We start from the raw sequence: 17,701 nt of genomic DNA, 5'->3' as shown, positions 1-17,701 counted from the left end.
TCAAATATAAACTACACAGAAGCATTGTATGAAACTTCTTTCTGTTCTGTGCATTCAACTAACAGAGTTCCACCTTACTTTTGATTGAGCCGTTCTGAAACACTCTTTCTGTAGAAACTGCAATTGGACATTCTGAGCGCAAAGAGGCCTATATTGGGAAAAAGAATGTCTACAAATAAAAACTACACAGAAGAATTGTGTGAAACTTCTTTCTGTTCTGTTTGTTCAACTAAAAGAGTTGAACCTTAGTTTTGATTGAGCCGTTCTGAAACACTCTTTCTGTAGAAAATGCAAGTGGAGATTCGGAGCGCTAAGAGGATAATAGTGGAAAAAGGAATGTCTCCAAATATAAACTACACAGAATCATTCTGTGAAACTTCTTTCTGATCTGTGCATTCAGCTAACAGAGTTAAACCATACTTTTGATTGAGCAGATCTGAACACTCTTTCTGTAGAAAATGCAACTGGACATTTGGAGCGCTAAGAGATTAGTAGTGGAAAAAGGAATATATTCAAATATAAACTACACAGAAGCATTCTGTGAAACTTCTTTCTGATCCGAGCATTCAGCTAACAGAGTTAAACCATACTTTTGATTGAGCAGTTTTGAAACACTCTGTCTGTAGAAAATGCAACTGGACATTCGTACCGCTAAGTGGGTAATAGTGGAAAAAAGAATATGTTCAAATATAAACTACACAGAAGCATTGTATGAAACTTCTTTCTGTTCTGTGCATTCAACTAACAGAGTTGAACCTTACTTTTGATTGAGCCGTTCTGAAACACTCTTTCTGTAGAAACTGCAATTGGACATTCTGAGCGCAAAGAGGCCTATATTGGGAAAAAGAATGTCTACAAATAAAAACTACACAGAAGAATTGTGTGAAACTTCTTTCTGTTCTGTTTGTTCAACTAAAGGAGTTGAAACTTAGTTTTGATTGAGCCGTTCTGAAACACTCTTTCTGTAGAAAATGCAAGTGGAGATTCGGAGCGCTAAGAGGGTAATAGTGGAAAAAGGAATGTCTACAAATATAAACTACACAGAATCATTCTGTGAAACTTCTTTCTGATCTGTGCATTCAGCTAACAGAGTTTAACCATACTTTTGATTGAGCAGTTTTGAAACACTCTGTCTGTAGAAAATGCAACTGGACATTCGTAGCGCTAAGTGGGTAATAGTGGAAAAAAGAATATGTTCAAATATAAACTACACAGAAGCATTGTATGAAACTTCTTTCTGTTCTGTGCATTCAAATAACAGAGTTGAACCTTACTTTTGATTGAGCCTTTCTGAAACACTCTTTCTGTTGAAACTGCAATTGGACATTCTGAGCGCTAAGAGGCCTCTATTGGAAAAAATAATATCTTCAAATAAAAACTACACAGATGCATTATGTGAAACTTATTTCTGATCTGTAAATTCAGTTAACAGAGATAAAACCTATTTTTGATTGAGCAGTTATGAAACACTTTTTTGTAGAAAATGCAAGTGGAGATTCGGAGCGCTAAGAGGGTAATAGTGGAAAAAGGAATGTCTTCAAATATAAACTACACAGAATCATTCGGTGAAACTTCTTTCTGATCTGTGCATTCAGCTAACAGAGTTAAACCATACTTTTGATTGAGCAGATCTGAACACTCTTTCTGTAGAAAATGCAACTGGACATTTGGAGCGCTAAGAGCGTAGTAGTGGAAAAAGGAATATATTCAAATATAAACTACACAGAAGCATTCTGTGAAACTTCTTTCTGATCTGAGCATTCAGCTAACAGAGTTAAACCATACTTTTGATTGAGCAGTTTTGAAACACTCTGTCTGTAGAAAATGCAACTGGACATTCGTAGCGCTAAGTGGGTAATAGTGGAAAAAAGAATATGTTCAAATATAAACTACACAGAAGCACTGTATGAAACTTCTTTCTGTTCTGTGCATTCAACTAACAGAGTTGAACCTTACTTTTGATTGAGCCTTTCTGAAACACTCTTTCTGTAGAAACTGCAATTGGACATTCTGAGCGCTAAGAGGCCTCTATTGGGAAAAATAATATCTTCAAATAAAAACTACACAGAAGCATTGTGTGAAACTTATTTCTGATATGTTCATTAAGCTAACAGAGTTAAACCATACTTTTGATTGCGCAGTTCAGAACACTCTTTCTGTAGAAAATGCAAGTGGACATTCGGAGCGCTAAGAGGGTAATAGTGGAAAAAGGAATATATTCAAATATAAACTACACAGTAGCATTCTGTGAAAATTCTTTCTGTTCTGTGCATTCAACTAACAGAGTTGAACCTTACTTTTGATTGAGCCGTTCTGAAACACTCTTTCTGTGGAAACTGCAATTGGACATGCTAAGCGCTAAGAGGCCTACATTGGGAAAAAGAATATCTTCAAATAAAAACTACACAGATGCATTCTGTGAAACTTATTTCTGATCTGTAAATTCAGTTAACAGAGATAAAACATATTTTTGATTGAGCAGTTATGAAACAGTCTTTTTGTAGAAAATGCAAGTGGAGATTCGGAGCGCTAAGAGGGTAATAGTGGAAAAAGGAATGTCTTCAAATATAAACTACACAGAATCATTCGGTGAAACTTCTTTCTGATCTGTGCATTCAGCTAACAGAGTTAAACCATACTTTTGATTGAGCAGATCTGAACACTCTTTCTGTAGAAAATGCAACTGGACATTTGGAGCGCTAAGAGCGTAGTAGTGGAAAAAGGAATATATTCAAATATAAACTACACAGAAGCATTCTGTGAAACTTCTTTCTGATCTGAGCATTCAGCTAACGGAGTTAAACCATACTTTTGATTGAGCAGTTTTGAAACACTCTGTCTGTAGAAAATGCAACTGGACATTCGTAGCGCTAAGTGGGTAATAGTGGAAAAAAGAATATGTTCAAATATAAACTACACAGAAGCATTGTATGAAACTTCTTTCTGTTCTGTGCATTCAACTAACAGAGTTCCACCTTACTTTTGATTGAGCCGTTCTGAAACACTCTTTCTGTAGAAACTGCAATTGGACATTCTGAGCGCAAAGAGGCCTATATTGGGAAAAAGAATGTCTACAAATAAAAACTACACAGAAGAATTGTGTGAAACTTCTTTCTGTTCTGTTTGTTCAACTAAAAGAGTTGAACCTTAGTTTTGATTGAGCCGTTCTGAAACACTCTTTCTGTAGAAAATGCAAGTGGAGATTCGGAGCGCTAAGAGGGTAATAGTGGAAAAAGGAATGTCTCCAAATATAAACTACACAGAATCATTCTGTGAAACTTCTTTTTGATCTGTGCATTCAGCTAACCGAGTTAAACCATACTTTTGATTGAGCAGATCTGAACACTCTTTCTGTAGAAAATGCAACTGGACATTTGGAGCGCTAAGAGAGTAGTAGTGGAAAAAGGAATATATTCAAATATAAACTACACAGAAGCATTCTGTGAAACTTCTTTCTGATCTGAGCATTCAGCTAACAGAGTTAAACCATACTTTTGATTGAGCAGTTTTGAAACACTCTGTCTGTAGAAAATGCAACTGGACATTCGTAGCGCTAAGAGGGTAATAGTGGAAAAAAGAATATGTTCAAATATAAACTACACAGAAGCATTGTATGAAACTTCTTTCTGTTCTGTGCATTCAACTAACAGAGTTGAACCTTACTTTTGATTGAGCCTTTCTGAAACACTCTTTCTGTAGAAACTGCAATTGGACATTCTGAGCGCTATGAGGCCTCTATTGGGAAAAATAATAACTTCAAATAAAAACTACACAGAAGCATTGTGTGAAACATATTTCTGATATGTTCATTAAGCTAACAGAGTTAAACCATACTTTTGATTGCGCAGTTCTGAACACTCTTTCTGTAGAAAATGCAAGTGGACATTCGGAGCGCTAAGAGGGTAATAGTGGAAAAAGGAATATATTGAAATATAAACTACACAATAGCATTCTGTGAAAATACTTTCTGTTCTGTGCATTCAACTAACAGATTTGAACCTTACTTTTGATTGAGCCGTTCTGAAACACTCTTTCTGTAGAAACTGCAATTGGACATGCTAAGCGCTAAGAGGCCTACATTGGGAAAAACAATATCTTCAAATAAAAACTACACAGATGCATTCTGTGAAACTTATTTCTGATCTGTAAATTCAGTTATCAGAGATAAAACATGTTTTGGATTGAGCAGTTATGAAACACTCTTTTTGTAGAAAATGCAAGTGGAGATTCGGAGCGCTAAGAGGGTAATAGTGGAAAAAGGAATGTCTTCAAATATAAACTACACAGAATCATTCGGTGAAACTTCTCTCTGATCTGTGCATTCAGCTAACAGAGTTAAACCATACTTTTGATTGAGCAGATCTGAACACTCTTTCTGTAGAAAATGCAACTGGACATTTGGAGCGCTAAGAGCGTAGTAGTGGAAAAAGGAATATATTCAAATATAAACTACACAGAAGCATTCTGTGAAACTTCTTTCTGATCTGAGCATTCAGCTAACAGAGTTAAACCATACTTTTGATTGAGCAGTTTTGAAACACTCTGTCTGTAGAAAATGCAACTGGACATTCGTAGCGCTAAGTGGGTAATAGTGGAAAAAAGAATATGTTCAAATATAAACTACACAGAAGCATTGTATGAAACTTCTTTCTGTTCTGTGCATTCAACTAACAGAGTTGAACCTTACTTTTGATTGAGCCTTTCTGAAACACTCTTTCTGTAGAAACTGCAATTGGACATTCTGAGCGCTAAGAGGCCTATATTGGGAAAAAGAATGTCTACAAATAAAAACTACACAGAAGAATTGTGTGAAACTTCTTTCTGTTCTGTTTGTTCAACTAAAAGAGTTGAACCTTAGTTTTGATTGAGCCGTACTGAAACACTCTTTCTGTAGAAAATGCAAGTGGAGATTCGGAGCGCTAAGAGGGTAATAGTGGAAAAAGGAATGTCTCCAATATAAACTACACAGAATCATTCTGTGAAACTTCTTTCTGATCTGTGCATTCAGCTAACAGAGTTAAACCATACTTTTGATTGAGCAGATCTGAACACTCTTTCTGTAGAAAATGCAACTGGACATTTGGAGCGCTAAGAGATTAGTAGTGGAAAAAGGAATATATTCAAATATAAACTACACAGAAGCATTCTGTGAAACTTCTTTCTGATCTGAGCATTCAGCTAACCGAGTTAAACCATACTTTTGATTGAGCAGTTTTGAAACACTCTGTCTGTAGAAAATGCAACTGGACATTCCTAGCGCTAAGTGGGTAATAGTGGAAAAAAGAATATGTTCAAATATAAACTACACAGAAGCATTGTATGAAACTTCTTTCTGTTCTGTGCATTCAACTAACAGAGTTGAACCTTACTTTTGATTGAGCCGTTCTGAAACACTCTTTCTGTAGAAACTGCAATTGGACATTCTGAGCGCAAAGAGGCCTATATTGGGAAAAAGAATGTCTACAAATAAAAACTACACAGAAGAATTGTGTGAAACTTCTTTCTGTTCTGTTTGTTCAACTAAAGGAGTTGAAACTTAGTTTTGATTGAGCCGTTCTGAAACACACTTTCTGTAGAAAATGCAAGTGGAGATTCGGAGCGCTAAGAGGGTAATAGTGGAAAAAGGAATGTCTACAAATATAAACTACACAGAATCATTCTGTGAAACTTCTTTCTGATCTGTGCATTCAGCTAACAGAGTTTAACCATACTTTTGATTGAGCAGTTTTGAAACACTCTGTCTGTAGAAAATGCAACTGGACATTCGTAGCGCTAAGTGGGTAATAGTGGAAAAAAGAATATGTTCAAATATAAACTACACAGAAGCATTGTATGAAACTTCTTTCTGTTCTGTGCATTCAACTAACAGAGTTGAACCTTACTTTTGATTGAGCCTTTCTGAAACACTCTTTCTTTTGAAACTGCAATTGGACATTCTGAGCGCTAAGAGGCCTCTATTGGGAAAAATAATATCTTCAAATAAAAACTACACAGATGCATTATGTGAAACTTATTTCTGATCTGTAAATTCAGTTAACAGAGATAAAACATATTTTTGATTGAGCAGTTATGAAACACTTTTTTGTAGAAAATGCAAGTGGAGATTCGGAGCGCTAAGAGGGTAATAGTGGAAAAAGGAATGTCTTCAAATATAAACTACACAGAATCATTCGGTGAAAATTCTTTCTGATCTGTGCATTCAGCTAACAGAGTTAAACCATACTTTTGATTGAGCAGATCTGAACACTCTTTCTGTAGAAAATGCAACTGGACATTTGGAGCGGTAAGAGCGTAGTAGTGGAAAAAGGAATATATTCAAATATAAACTACACAGAAGCATTCTGTGAAACCTCTTTCTGATCTGAGCATTCAGCTAACAGAGTTAAACCATACTTTTGATTGAGCAGTTTTGAAACACTCTGTCTGTAGGAAATGCAACTGGACATTCGTAGCGCTAAGTGGGTAATAGTGGAAAAAAGAATATGTTCAAATATAAACTACACAGAAGCATTGTATGAAACTTCTTTCTGTTCTGTGCATTCAACTAACAGAGTTCAACCTTACCTTTGATTGAGCCGTTCTGAAACACTCTTTCTGTAGAAACTGCAATTGGTCATTCTGAGCGCTAAGAGGCCTATATTGGGAAAAAGAAGGTCTACAAATAAAAACTACACAGAAGAATTGTGTGAAACTTCTTTCTGTTCTGTTTGTTGAACTAAAAGAGTTGAACCTTAGTTTTGATTGAGCCGTTCTGAAACACTCTTTCTGTAGAAAATGCAAGTGGAGATTCGGAGCGCTAAGAGGGTAATAGTGGAAAAAGGAATGACTCCAAATATAAACTACACAGAATCATTCTGTGAAACTTCTTTCTGATCTGTGCATTCAGCTAACAGAGTTAAAGCATACTTTTGATTGAGCAGATATGAACACTCTTTCTGTAGAAAATGCAACTGGACATTTGGAGCGCTAAGAGCGTAGTAGTGGAAAAAGGAATATATTCAAATATAAACTACACAGAAGCATTCTGTGAAACTTCTTTCTGATCTGAGCATTCAGCTAACAGAGTTAAACCATACTTTTGATTGAGCAGTTTTTAAACACTCTGTCTGTAGAAAATGCAACTGGACATTCGTAGCGCTAAGTGGGTAATAGTGGAAAAAAGAATATGTTCAAATATAAACTACACAGAAGCATTGTATGAAACTCCTTTCTGTTCTGTGCATTCAACTAACAGAGTTGAACCTTACTTTTGATTGAGCCGTTCTGAAACACTCTTTCTGTAGAAACTGCAATTGGACATTCTGAGCGCTAAGAGGCCTATATTGGGAAAAAGAATGTCTACAAATAAAAACTACACAGAAGAATTGTGTGAAACTTCTTTCTGTTCTGTTTGTTCAACTAAAAGAGTTGAACCTTAGTTTTGATTGAGCCGTTCTGACACACTCTTTCTGTAGAAAATGCAAGTGGAGATTCGGAGCGCTAAGAGGGTAATAGTGGAAAAAGGAATGTCTCCAAATATAAACTACACAGAATCATTCTGTGAAACTTCTTTCTGATCTGTGCATTCAGCTAACAGAGTTAAACCATACTTTTGATTGAGCAGATCTGAACACTCTTTCTGTAGAAAATGCAACTGGACATTTGGAGCGCTAAGAGAGTAGTAGTGGAAAAAGGAATATATTCAAATATAAACTACACAGAAGCATTCTGTGAAACTTTTTTCTGATCTGAGCATTCAGCTAACAGAGTTAAACCATACTTTTGATTGAGCAGTTTTGAAACACTCTGTCTGTAGAAAATGCAACTGGACATTCGTAGCGCTAAGTGGGTAATAGTGGAAAAAAGAATATGTTCAAATATAAACTACACAGAAGCATTGTATGAAACTTCTTTCTGTTCTGTGCATTCAACTAACAGAGTTGAACCTTACTTTGATTGAGCCTTTCTGAAACACTCTTTCTGTAGAAACTGCAATTGGACATTCTGAACGCTAAGAGGCCTCTATTGGGAAAAATAATATCTTCAAATAAAAACTACACGGAAGCATTGTGTGAAACTTATTTCTGATATGTTCATTAAGCTAACAGAGTTAAACCATACTTTTGATTGCGCAGTTCTGAACTCTCTTTCTGTAGAAAATGCAAGTGGACATTCGGAGCGCTAAGAGGGTAATAGTGGAAAAAGGAATATATTCAAATATAAACTACACAGTAGCATTCTGTGAAAATTCTTTCTGTTCTGTGCATTCAACTAACAGAGTTGAAGCTTACTTTTGATTGAGCCGTTCTGAAACACTCTTTCTTTAGTAACTGCAATTGGACATGCTAAGCGCTAAGAGGCCTACATTGGGAAAAAGAATATCTTCAAATAAAAACTACACAGATGCATTCTGTGAAACTTATTTCTGATCTGTAAATTCAGTTAACAGATATAAAACATATTTTTGATTGAGCAGTTATGAAACACTCTTTTTGTAGAAAATTCAAGTGGAGATTCGGAGCGCTAAGAGGATAACAGTGGAAAAAGGAATGTCTTCAAATATAAACTACACAGAATCATTCGGTGAAACTTCTTTCTGATCTGTGCATTCAGCTAACAGAGTTAAACCATACTTTTGATTGAGCAGATCTGAACACTCTTTCTGTAGAAAATGCAACTGGACATTTTGAGCGCTAAGAGCGTAGTAGTGGAAAAAGGAATATATTCAAATATACACTACACAGAAGCATTCTGTGAAACTTCTTTCTGATCTGAGCCTTCAGCTAACAGAGTTAAACCATACTTTTGATTGAGGAGTTTTGAAACACTCTGTCTGTAGAAAATGCAACTGGACATTCGTAGCGCTAAGTGGGTAATAGTGGAAAAAAGAATATGTTCCAATATAAACTACACAGAAGCATTGTATGAAACTTCTTTCTGTTCTGTGCATTCAACTAACAGAGTTGAACCTTACTTTTGATTGAGCCGTTCTGAAACACTCTTTCTGTAGAAACTGCAATTGGACATTCTGAGCGCTAAGAGGCCTATATTGGGAAAAAGAATGTCTACAAATAAAAACTACACAGAAGAATTGTGTGAAACTTCTTTCTGTTCTGTTTGTTCAATTAAAAGAGTTGAACCTTAGTTTTGATTGAGCCGTTCTGACACACTCTTTCTGTAGAAAATGCAAGTGGAGATTCGGAGCGCTAAGAGGGTAATAGTGGAAAAAGGAATGTCTCCAAATATAAACTACACAGAATCATTCTGTGAGACTTCTTTCTGATCTGTGCATTCAGCTAACAGAGTTAAACCATACTTTTGATTGAGCAGATCTGAACACTCTTTCTGTAGAAAATGCAACTGGACATTTGGAGCGCTAAGAGAGTAGTAGTGGAAAAAGGAATATATTCAAATATAAACTACACAGAAGCATTCTGTGAAACTTCTTTCTGATCTGAGCATTCAGCTAACAGAGTTAAACCATACTTTTGATTGAGCAGTTTTGAAACACTCTGTCTGTAGAAAATGCAACTGGACATTCGTAGCGCTAAGTGGGTAATAGTGGAAAAAAGAATATGTTCAAATATAAACTACACAGAAGCATTGTATGAAACTTCTTTCTGTTCTGTGCATTCAACTAACAGAGTTGAACCTTACTTTGATTGAGCCTTTCTGAAACACTCTTTCTGTAGAAACTGCAATTGGACATTCTGAGCGCTAAGAGGCCTCTATTGGGAAAAATAATATCTTCAAATAAAAACTACACAGAAGCATTGTGTGAAACTTATTTCTGATATGTTCATTAAGCTAACAGAGTTAAACCATACTTTTGATTGCGCAGTTCTGAACACTCTTTCTGTAGAAAATGCAAGTGGACATTCGGAGCGCTAAGAGGGTAATAGTGGAAAAAGGAATATATTCAAATATAAACTACACAGTAGCATTCTGTGAAAATTCTTTCTGTTCTGTGCATTCAACTAACAGAGTTGAACCTTACTTTTGATTGAGCCGTTCTGAAACACTCTTTCTTTAGTAACTGCAATTGGACATGCTAAGCGCTAAGAGGCCTACATTGGGAAAAAGAATATCTTCAAATAAAAACTACACAGATGCATTCTGTGAAACTTATTTCTGATCTGTAAATTCAGTTAACAGATATAAAACATATTTTTGATTGGGCAGTTATGAAACACTCTTTTTGTAGAAAATGCAAGTGGAGATTCGGAGCGCTAAGAGGATAACAGTGGAAAAAGGAATGTCTTCAAATATAAACTACACAGAATCATTCGGTGAAACTTCTTTCTGATCTGTGCATTCAGCTAACAGAGTTAAACCATACTTTTGATTGAGCAGATCTGAACACTCTTTCTGTAGAAAATGCAACTGGACATTTGGAGCGCTAAGAGCGTAGTAGTGGAAAAAGGAATATATTCAAATATAAACTACACAGAAGCATTCTGTGAAACTTCTTTCTGATCTGAGCATTCAGCTAACAGAGTTAAACCATACTTTTGATTGAGCAGTTTTGAAACACTCTGTCTGTAGAAAATGCAACTGGACATTCGTAGCGCTAAGTGGGTAATAGTGGAAAAAAGAATATGTTCAAATATAAACTACACAGAAGCATTGTATGAAACTTCTTTCTGTTCTGTGCATTCAACTAACAGAGTTGAACCTTACTTTTGATTGAGCCGTTCTGAAACACTCTTTCTGTAGAAACTGCAATTGGACATTCTGAGCGCTAAGAGGCCTATATTGGGAAAAAGAATGTCTACAAATAAAAACTACACAGAAGAATTGTGTGAAACTTCTTTCTGTTCTGTTTGTTCAACTAAAAGGGTTGAACCTTAGTTTTGATTGAGCCGTTCTGAAACACTCTTTCTGTAGAAAATGCAAGTGGAGATTCGGAGCGCTAAGAGGGTAATAGTGGAAAAAGGAATGACTCCAAATATAAACTACACAGAATCATTCTGTGAAACTTCTTTCTGATCTGTGCATTCAGCTAACAGAGTTAAACCATACTTTTGATTGAGCAGATCTGAACACTCTTTCTGTAGAAAATGCAACTGGACATTTGGAGCGCTAAGAGAGTAGTAGTGGAAAAAGGAATATATTCAAATATAAACTACACAGAAGCATTCTGTGAAACTTCTTTCTGATCTGAGCATTCAGCTAACAGAATTAAACCATACTTTTGATTGAGCAGTTTTGAAACACTCTGTCTGTAGAAAATGCAACTGGACATTCGTAGCGCTAAGTGGGTAATAGTGGAAAAAAGAATATGTTCAAATATAAACTACACAGAAGCATTGTATGAAACTTCTTTCTGTTCTGTGCATTCAACTAACAGAGTTGAACCTTACTTTTGATTGAGCCTTCCTGAAACACTCTTTCTGTAGAAACTGCAATTGGACATTCTGAGCGCTAAGAGGCCTCTATTGGGAAAAATAATATCTTCAAATAAAAACTACACAGAAGCATTGTGTGAAACTTATTTCTGATATGTTCATTAAGCTAACAGAGTTAAACCATACTTTTGATTGCGCAGTTCTGAACACTCTTTCTGTAGAAAATGCAAGTGTACATTCGGAGCGCTAAGAGGGTAATAGTGGAAAAAGTAATATATTCAAATATAAACTACACAATAGCATTCTGTGAAAATTCTTTCTGTTCTGTGCATTCAACTAACAGAGTTGAACCTTACTTTTGATTGAGCCGTTCTGAAACACTCTTTCTTTAGTAACTGCAATTGGACATGCTAAGCGCTAAGAGGCCTACATTGGGAAAAAGAATATCTTCAAATAAAAACTACACAGATGCATTCTGTGAAACTTATTTCTGATCTGTAAATTCAGTTAACAGATATAAAACATATTTTTGATTGAGCAGTTATGAAACACTCTTTTTGTAGAAAATTCAAGTGGAGATTCGGAGCGCTAAGAGGATAACAGTGGAAAAAGGAATGTCTTCAAATATAAACTACACAGAATCATTCGGTGAAACTTCTTTCTGATCTGTGCATTCAGCTAACAGAGTTAAACCATACTTTTGATTGAGCAGATCTGAACACTCTTTCTGTAGAAAATGCAACTGGACATTTTGAGCGCTAAGAGCGTAGTAGTGGAAAAAGGAATATATTCAAATATACACTACACAGAAGCATTCTGTGAAACTTCTTTCTGATCTGAGCCTTCAGCTAACAGAGTTAAACCATACTTTTGATTGAGGAGTTTTGAAACACTCTGTCTGTAGAAAATGCAACTGGACATTCGTAGCGCTAAGTGGGTAATAGTGGAAAAAAGAATATGTTCAAATATAAACTACACAGAAGCATTGTATGAAACTTCTTTCTGTTCTGTGCATTCAACTAACAGAGTTGAACCTTACTTTTGATTGAGCCGTTCTGAAACACTCTTTCTGTAGAAACTGCAATTGGACATTCTGAGCGCTAAGAGGCCTATATTGGGAAAAAGAATGTCTACAAATAAAAACTACACAGAAGAATTGTGTGAAACTTCTTTCTGTTCTGTTTGTTCAACTAAAAGAGTTGAACCTTAGTTTTGATTGAGCCGTTCTGACACACTCTTTCTGTAGAAAATGCAAGTGGAGATTCGGAGCGCTAAGAGGGTAATAGTGGAAAAAGGAATGTCTCCAAATATAAACTACACAGAATCATTCTGTGAAACTTCTTTCTGATCTGTGCATTCAGCTAACAGAGTTAAACCATACTTTTGATTGAGCAGATCTGAACACTCTTTCTGTAGAAAATGCAACTGGACATTTGGAGCGCTAAGAGAGTAGTAGTGGAAAAAGTAATATATTCAAATATAAACTACACAGAAGCATTCTGTGAAACTTCTTTCTGATCTGAGCATTCAGCTAACAGAGTTAAACCATACTTTTGATTGAGCAGTTTTGAAACACTCTGTCTGTAGAAAATGCAACTGGACATTCGTAGCGCTAAGTGGGTAATAGTGGAAAAAAGAATATGTTCAAATATAAACTACACAGAAGGATTGTATGAAACTTCTTTCTGTTCTGTGCATTCAACTAACAGAGTTGAACCTTACTTTTGATTGAGCCTTTCTGAAACACTCTTTCTGTAGAAACTGCAATTGGACATTCTGAGCGCTAAGAGGCCTCTATTGGGAAAAATAATATCTTCAAATAAAAACTACACAGAAGCATTGTGTGAAACTTATTTCTGATATGTTCATTAAGCTAACAGAGTTAAACCATACTTTTGATTGCGCAGTTCTGAACACTCTTTCTGTAGAAAATGCAAGTGGACATTCGGAGCGCTAAGAGGGTAATAGTGGAAAAAGGAATATATTCAAATATAAACTACACAGTAGCATTCTGTGAAAATTCTTTCTGTTCTGTGCATTCAACTAACAGAGTTGAACCTTACTTTTGATTGAGCCGTTCTGAAACACTCTTTCTTTAGTAACTGCAATTGGACATGCTAAGCGCTAAGAGGCCTACATTGGGAAAAAGAATATCTTCAAATAAAAACTACACAGATGCATTCTGTGAAACTTATTTCTGATCTGTAAATTCAGTTAACAGATATAAAACATATTTTTGATTTGGCAGTTATGAAACACTCTTTTTGTAGAAAATGCAAGTGGAGATTCGGAGCGCTAAGAGGATAACAGTGGAAAAAGAAATGCCTTCAAATATAAACTACACAGAATCATTCGGTGAAACTTCTTTCTGATCTGTGCATTCAGCTAACAGAGTTAAACCATACTTTTAATTGAGCAGATCTGAACACTCTTTCTGTAGAAAATGCAACTGGACATTTGGAGCGCTAAGAGCGTAGTAGTGGAAAAAGGAATATATTCAAATATAAACTACACAGAAGCATTCTGTGAAACTTCTTTCTGATCTGAGCATTCAGCTAACAGAGTTAAACCATACTTTTGATTGAGCAGTTTTGAAACACTCTGTCTGTAGAAAATGCAACTGGACATTCGTAGCGCTAAGTGGGTAATAGTGGAAAAAAGAATATGTTCAAATATAAACTACACAGAAGCATTGTATGAAACTTCTTTCTGTTCTGTGCATTCAACTAACAGAGTTGAACCTTACTTTTGATTGAGCCGTTCTGAAACACTCTTTCTGTAGAAACTGCAATTGGACATTCTGAGCGCTAAGAGGCCTATATTGGGAAAAAAATGTCTACAAATAAAAACTACACAGAAGAATTGTGTGAAACTTCTTTCTGTTCTGTTTGTTCAACTAAAAGAGTGGAACCTTAGTTTTGATTGAGCCGTTCTGAAACACTCTTTCTGTAGAAAATGCAAGTGGAGATTCGGAGCGCTAAGAGGGTAATAGTGGAAAAAGGAATGACTCCAAATATAAACTACACAGAATCATTCTGTGAAACTTCTTTCTGATCTGTGCATTCAGCTAACAGAGTTAAACCATACTTTTGATTGAGCAGATCTGAACACTCTTTCTGTAGAAAATGCAACTGGACATTTGGAGCGCTAAGAGAGTAGTAGTGGAAAAAGGAATATATTCAAATATAAACTACACAGAAGCATTCTGTGAAACTACTTTCTGATCTGAGCATTCAGCTAACAGAGTTAAACCATACTTTTGATTGAGCAGTTTTGAAACACTCTGTCTGTAGAAAATGCAACTGGACATTCGTAGCGCTAAGTGGGTAATAGTGGAAAAAAGAATATGTTCAAATATAAACTACACAGAAGCATTGTATGAAACTTCTTTCTGTTCTGTGCATTCAACTAACAGAGTTGAACCTTACTTTTGATTGAGCCTTTCTGAAACACTCTTTCTGTAGAAACTGCAATTGGACATTCTGAGCGCTAAGAGGCCTCTATTGGGAAAAATAATATCTTCAAATAAAAAGTACACAGAAGCATTGTGTTAAACTTATTTCTGATATGTTCATTAAGCTAACAGAGTTAAACCATACTTTTGATTGCGCAGTTCTGAACACTCTTTCTGTAGAAAATGCAAGTGGACATTCGGAGCGCTAAGAGGGTAATAGTGGAAAAAGGAATATATTCAAATATAAACTACACAGTAGCATTCTGTGAAAATTCTTTCTGTTCTGTGCATTCAACTAACAGAGTTGAACCTTACTTTTGATTGAGCCGTTCTGAAACACTCTTTCTTTAGTAACTGCAATTGGACATGCTAAGCGCTAAGAGGCCTACATTGGGAAAAAGAATATCTTCAAATAAAAACTACACAGATGCATTCTGTGAAACTTATTTCTGATCTGTAAATTCAGTTAACAGATATAAAACATATTTTTGATTGAGCAGTTATGAAACACTCTTTTTGTAGAAAATGCAAGTGGAGATTCGGAGCGCTAAGAGGATAACAGTGGAAAAAGGAATGTCTTCAAATATAAACTACACAGAATCATTCGGTGAAACTTCTTTCTGATCTGTGCATTCAGCTAACAGAGTTAAACCATACTTTTGATTGAGCAGATCTGAACACTCTTTCTGTAGAAAATGCAACTGGACATTTGGAGCGCTAAGAGCGTAGTAGTGGAAAAAGGAATATATTCAAATATAAACTACACAGAAGCATTCTGTGAAACTTCTTTCTGATCTGAGCATTCAGCTAACAGAGTTAAACCATACTTTTGATTGAGCAGTTTTGAAACACTCTGTCTGTAGAAAATGCAACTGGACATTCGTAGCGCTAAGTGGGTAATAGTGGAAAAAAGAATATGTTCAAATATAAACTACACAGAAGCATTGTATGAAACTTCTTTCTGTTCTGTGCATTCAACTAACAGAGTTGAACCTTACTTTTGATTGAGCCGTTCTGAAACACTCTTTCTGAAGAAACTGCAATTGGACATTCTGAGCGCTAAGAGGCCTATATTGGGAAAAAGAATGTCTACAAATAAAAACTACACAGAAGAATTGTGTGAAACTTCTTTCTGTTCTGTTTGTTCAACTAAAAGAGTTGAACCTTAGTTTTGATTGAGCCGTTCTGAAACACTCTTTCTGTAGAAAATGCAAGTGGAGATTCGGAGCGCTAAGAGGGTAATAGTGGAAAAAGGAATGTCTTCAAATATAAACTACACAGAATCATTCTGTGAAACTTCTTTCTGATCTGTGCATTCAGCTAACAGAGTTAAACCATACTTTTGATTGAGCAGATCTGAACACTCTTTCTGTAGAAAATGCAACTGGACATTTGGAGCGCTAAGAGAGTAGTAGTGGAAAAAGGAATATATTCAAATATAAACTACACAGAAGCATTCTGTGAAACTTCTTTCTGATCTGAGCATTCAGCTAACAGAGTTAAACCATACTTTTGATTGAGCAGTTTTGAAACACTCTGTCTGTAGGAAATGCAACTGGACATTCGTAGCGCTAAGTGGGTAATAGTGGAAAAAAGAATATTTTCAAATATAAACTACACAGAAGCATTGTATGAAACTTCTTTCTGATCTGTGCATTCAGCTAACAGAGTTAAACCATACTTTTGATTGAGCAGATCTGAACACTCTTTCTGTAGAAAATGAAACTGGACATTTGGAGCGCTAAGAGCGTAGTAGTGGAAAAAGGAATATATTCAAATATAAACTACACAGAAGCATTCTGTGAAACCTCTTTCTGATCTGAGCATTCAGCTAACAGAGTTAAACCATACATTTGATTGAGCAGTTTTGAAACACTCTGTCTGTAGGAAATGCAACTGGACATTCGTAGCGCTAAGTGGGTAATAGTGGAAAAAAGAATATGTTCAAACATAAACTACACAGAAGCATTGTATGAAACTTCTTTCTGTTCTGTGCATTCAACTAACAGAGTTGAACCTTACTTTTGATTGAGCCTTTCTGAAACACTCTTTCTGTAGAAACTGCAATTGGACATTCTGAGCGCTAAGAGGCCTCTATTGGGAAAAATAATATCTTCAAATAAAAACTACACAGAAGCATTGTGTGAAACTTATTTCTGATATGTTCATTAAGCTAACAGAGTTAAACCATACTTTTGATTGCGCAGTTCTGAACACTCTTTCTGTAGAAAATGCAAGTGTACATTCGGAGCGCTAAGAGGGTAATAGTGGAAAAAGTAATATATTCAAATATAAACTACACAGTAGCATTCTGTGAAAATTCTTTCTGTTCTGTGCATTCAACTAACAGAGTTGAACATTACTTTTGATTGAGCCGTTCTGAAACACTCTTTCTTTAGTAACTGCAATTGGACATGCTAAGCGCTAAGAGGCCTACATTGGGAAAAAGAATATCTTCAAATAAAAACTACACCGATGCATTCTGTGAAACTTATTTCTGATCTGTAAATTCAGTTAACAGATATAAATCATATTTTTGATTGAGCAGTTATGAAACACTCTTTTTGTAGAAAATTCAAGTGTAGATTCGGAGCGCTAAGAGGATAACAGTGGAAAAAGGAATGTCTTCAAATATAAACTACACAGAATCATTCGGTGAAACTTCTTTCTGATCTGTGCATTCAGCTAACAGAGTTAAACCATACTTTTGATTGAGCAGATCTGAACACTCTTTCTGTAGAAAATGCAACTGGACATTTTGAGCGCTAAGAGCATAGTAGTGGAAAAAGGAATATATTCAAATATACACTACACAGAAGCATTCTGTGAAACTTCTTTCTGATCTGAGCCTTCAGCTAACAGAGTTAAACCATACTTTTGATTGAGGAGTTTTGAAACACTCTGTCTGTAGAAAATGCAA

This window comes from Symphalangus syndactylus, chromosome 19 (assembly GCF_028878055.3).
Source record: "Symphalangus syndactylus isolate Jambi chromosome 19, NHGRI_mSymSyn1-v2.1_pri, whole genome shotgun sequence".
Classification (NCBI taxonomy): Eukaryota; Metazoa; Chordata; class Mammalia; order Primates; family Hylobatidae; genus Symphalangus; species Symphalangus syndactylus.
Note: the sequence above shows the minus strand (reverse complement) of the source record.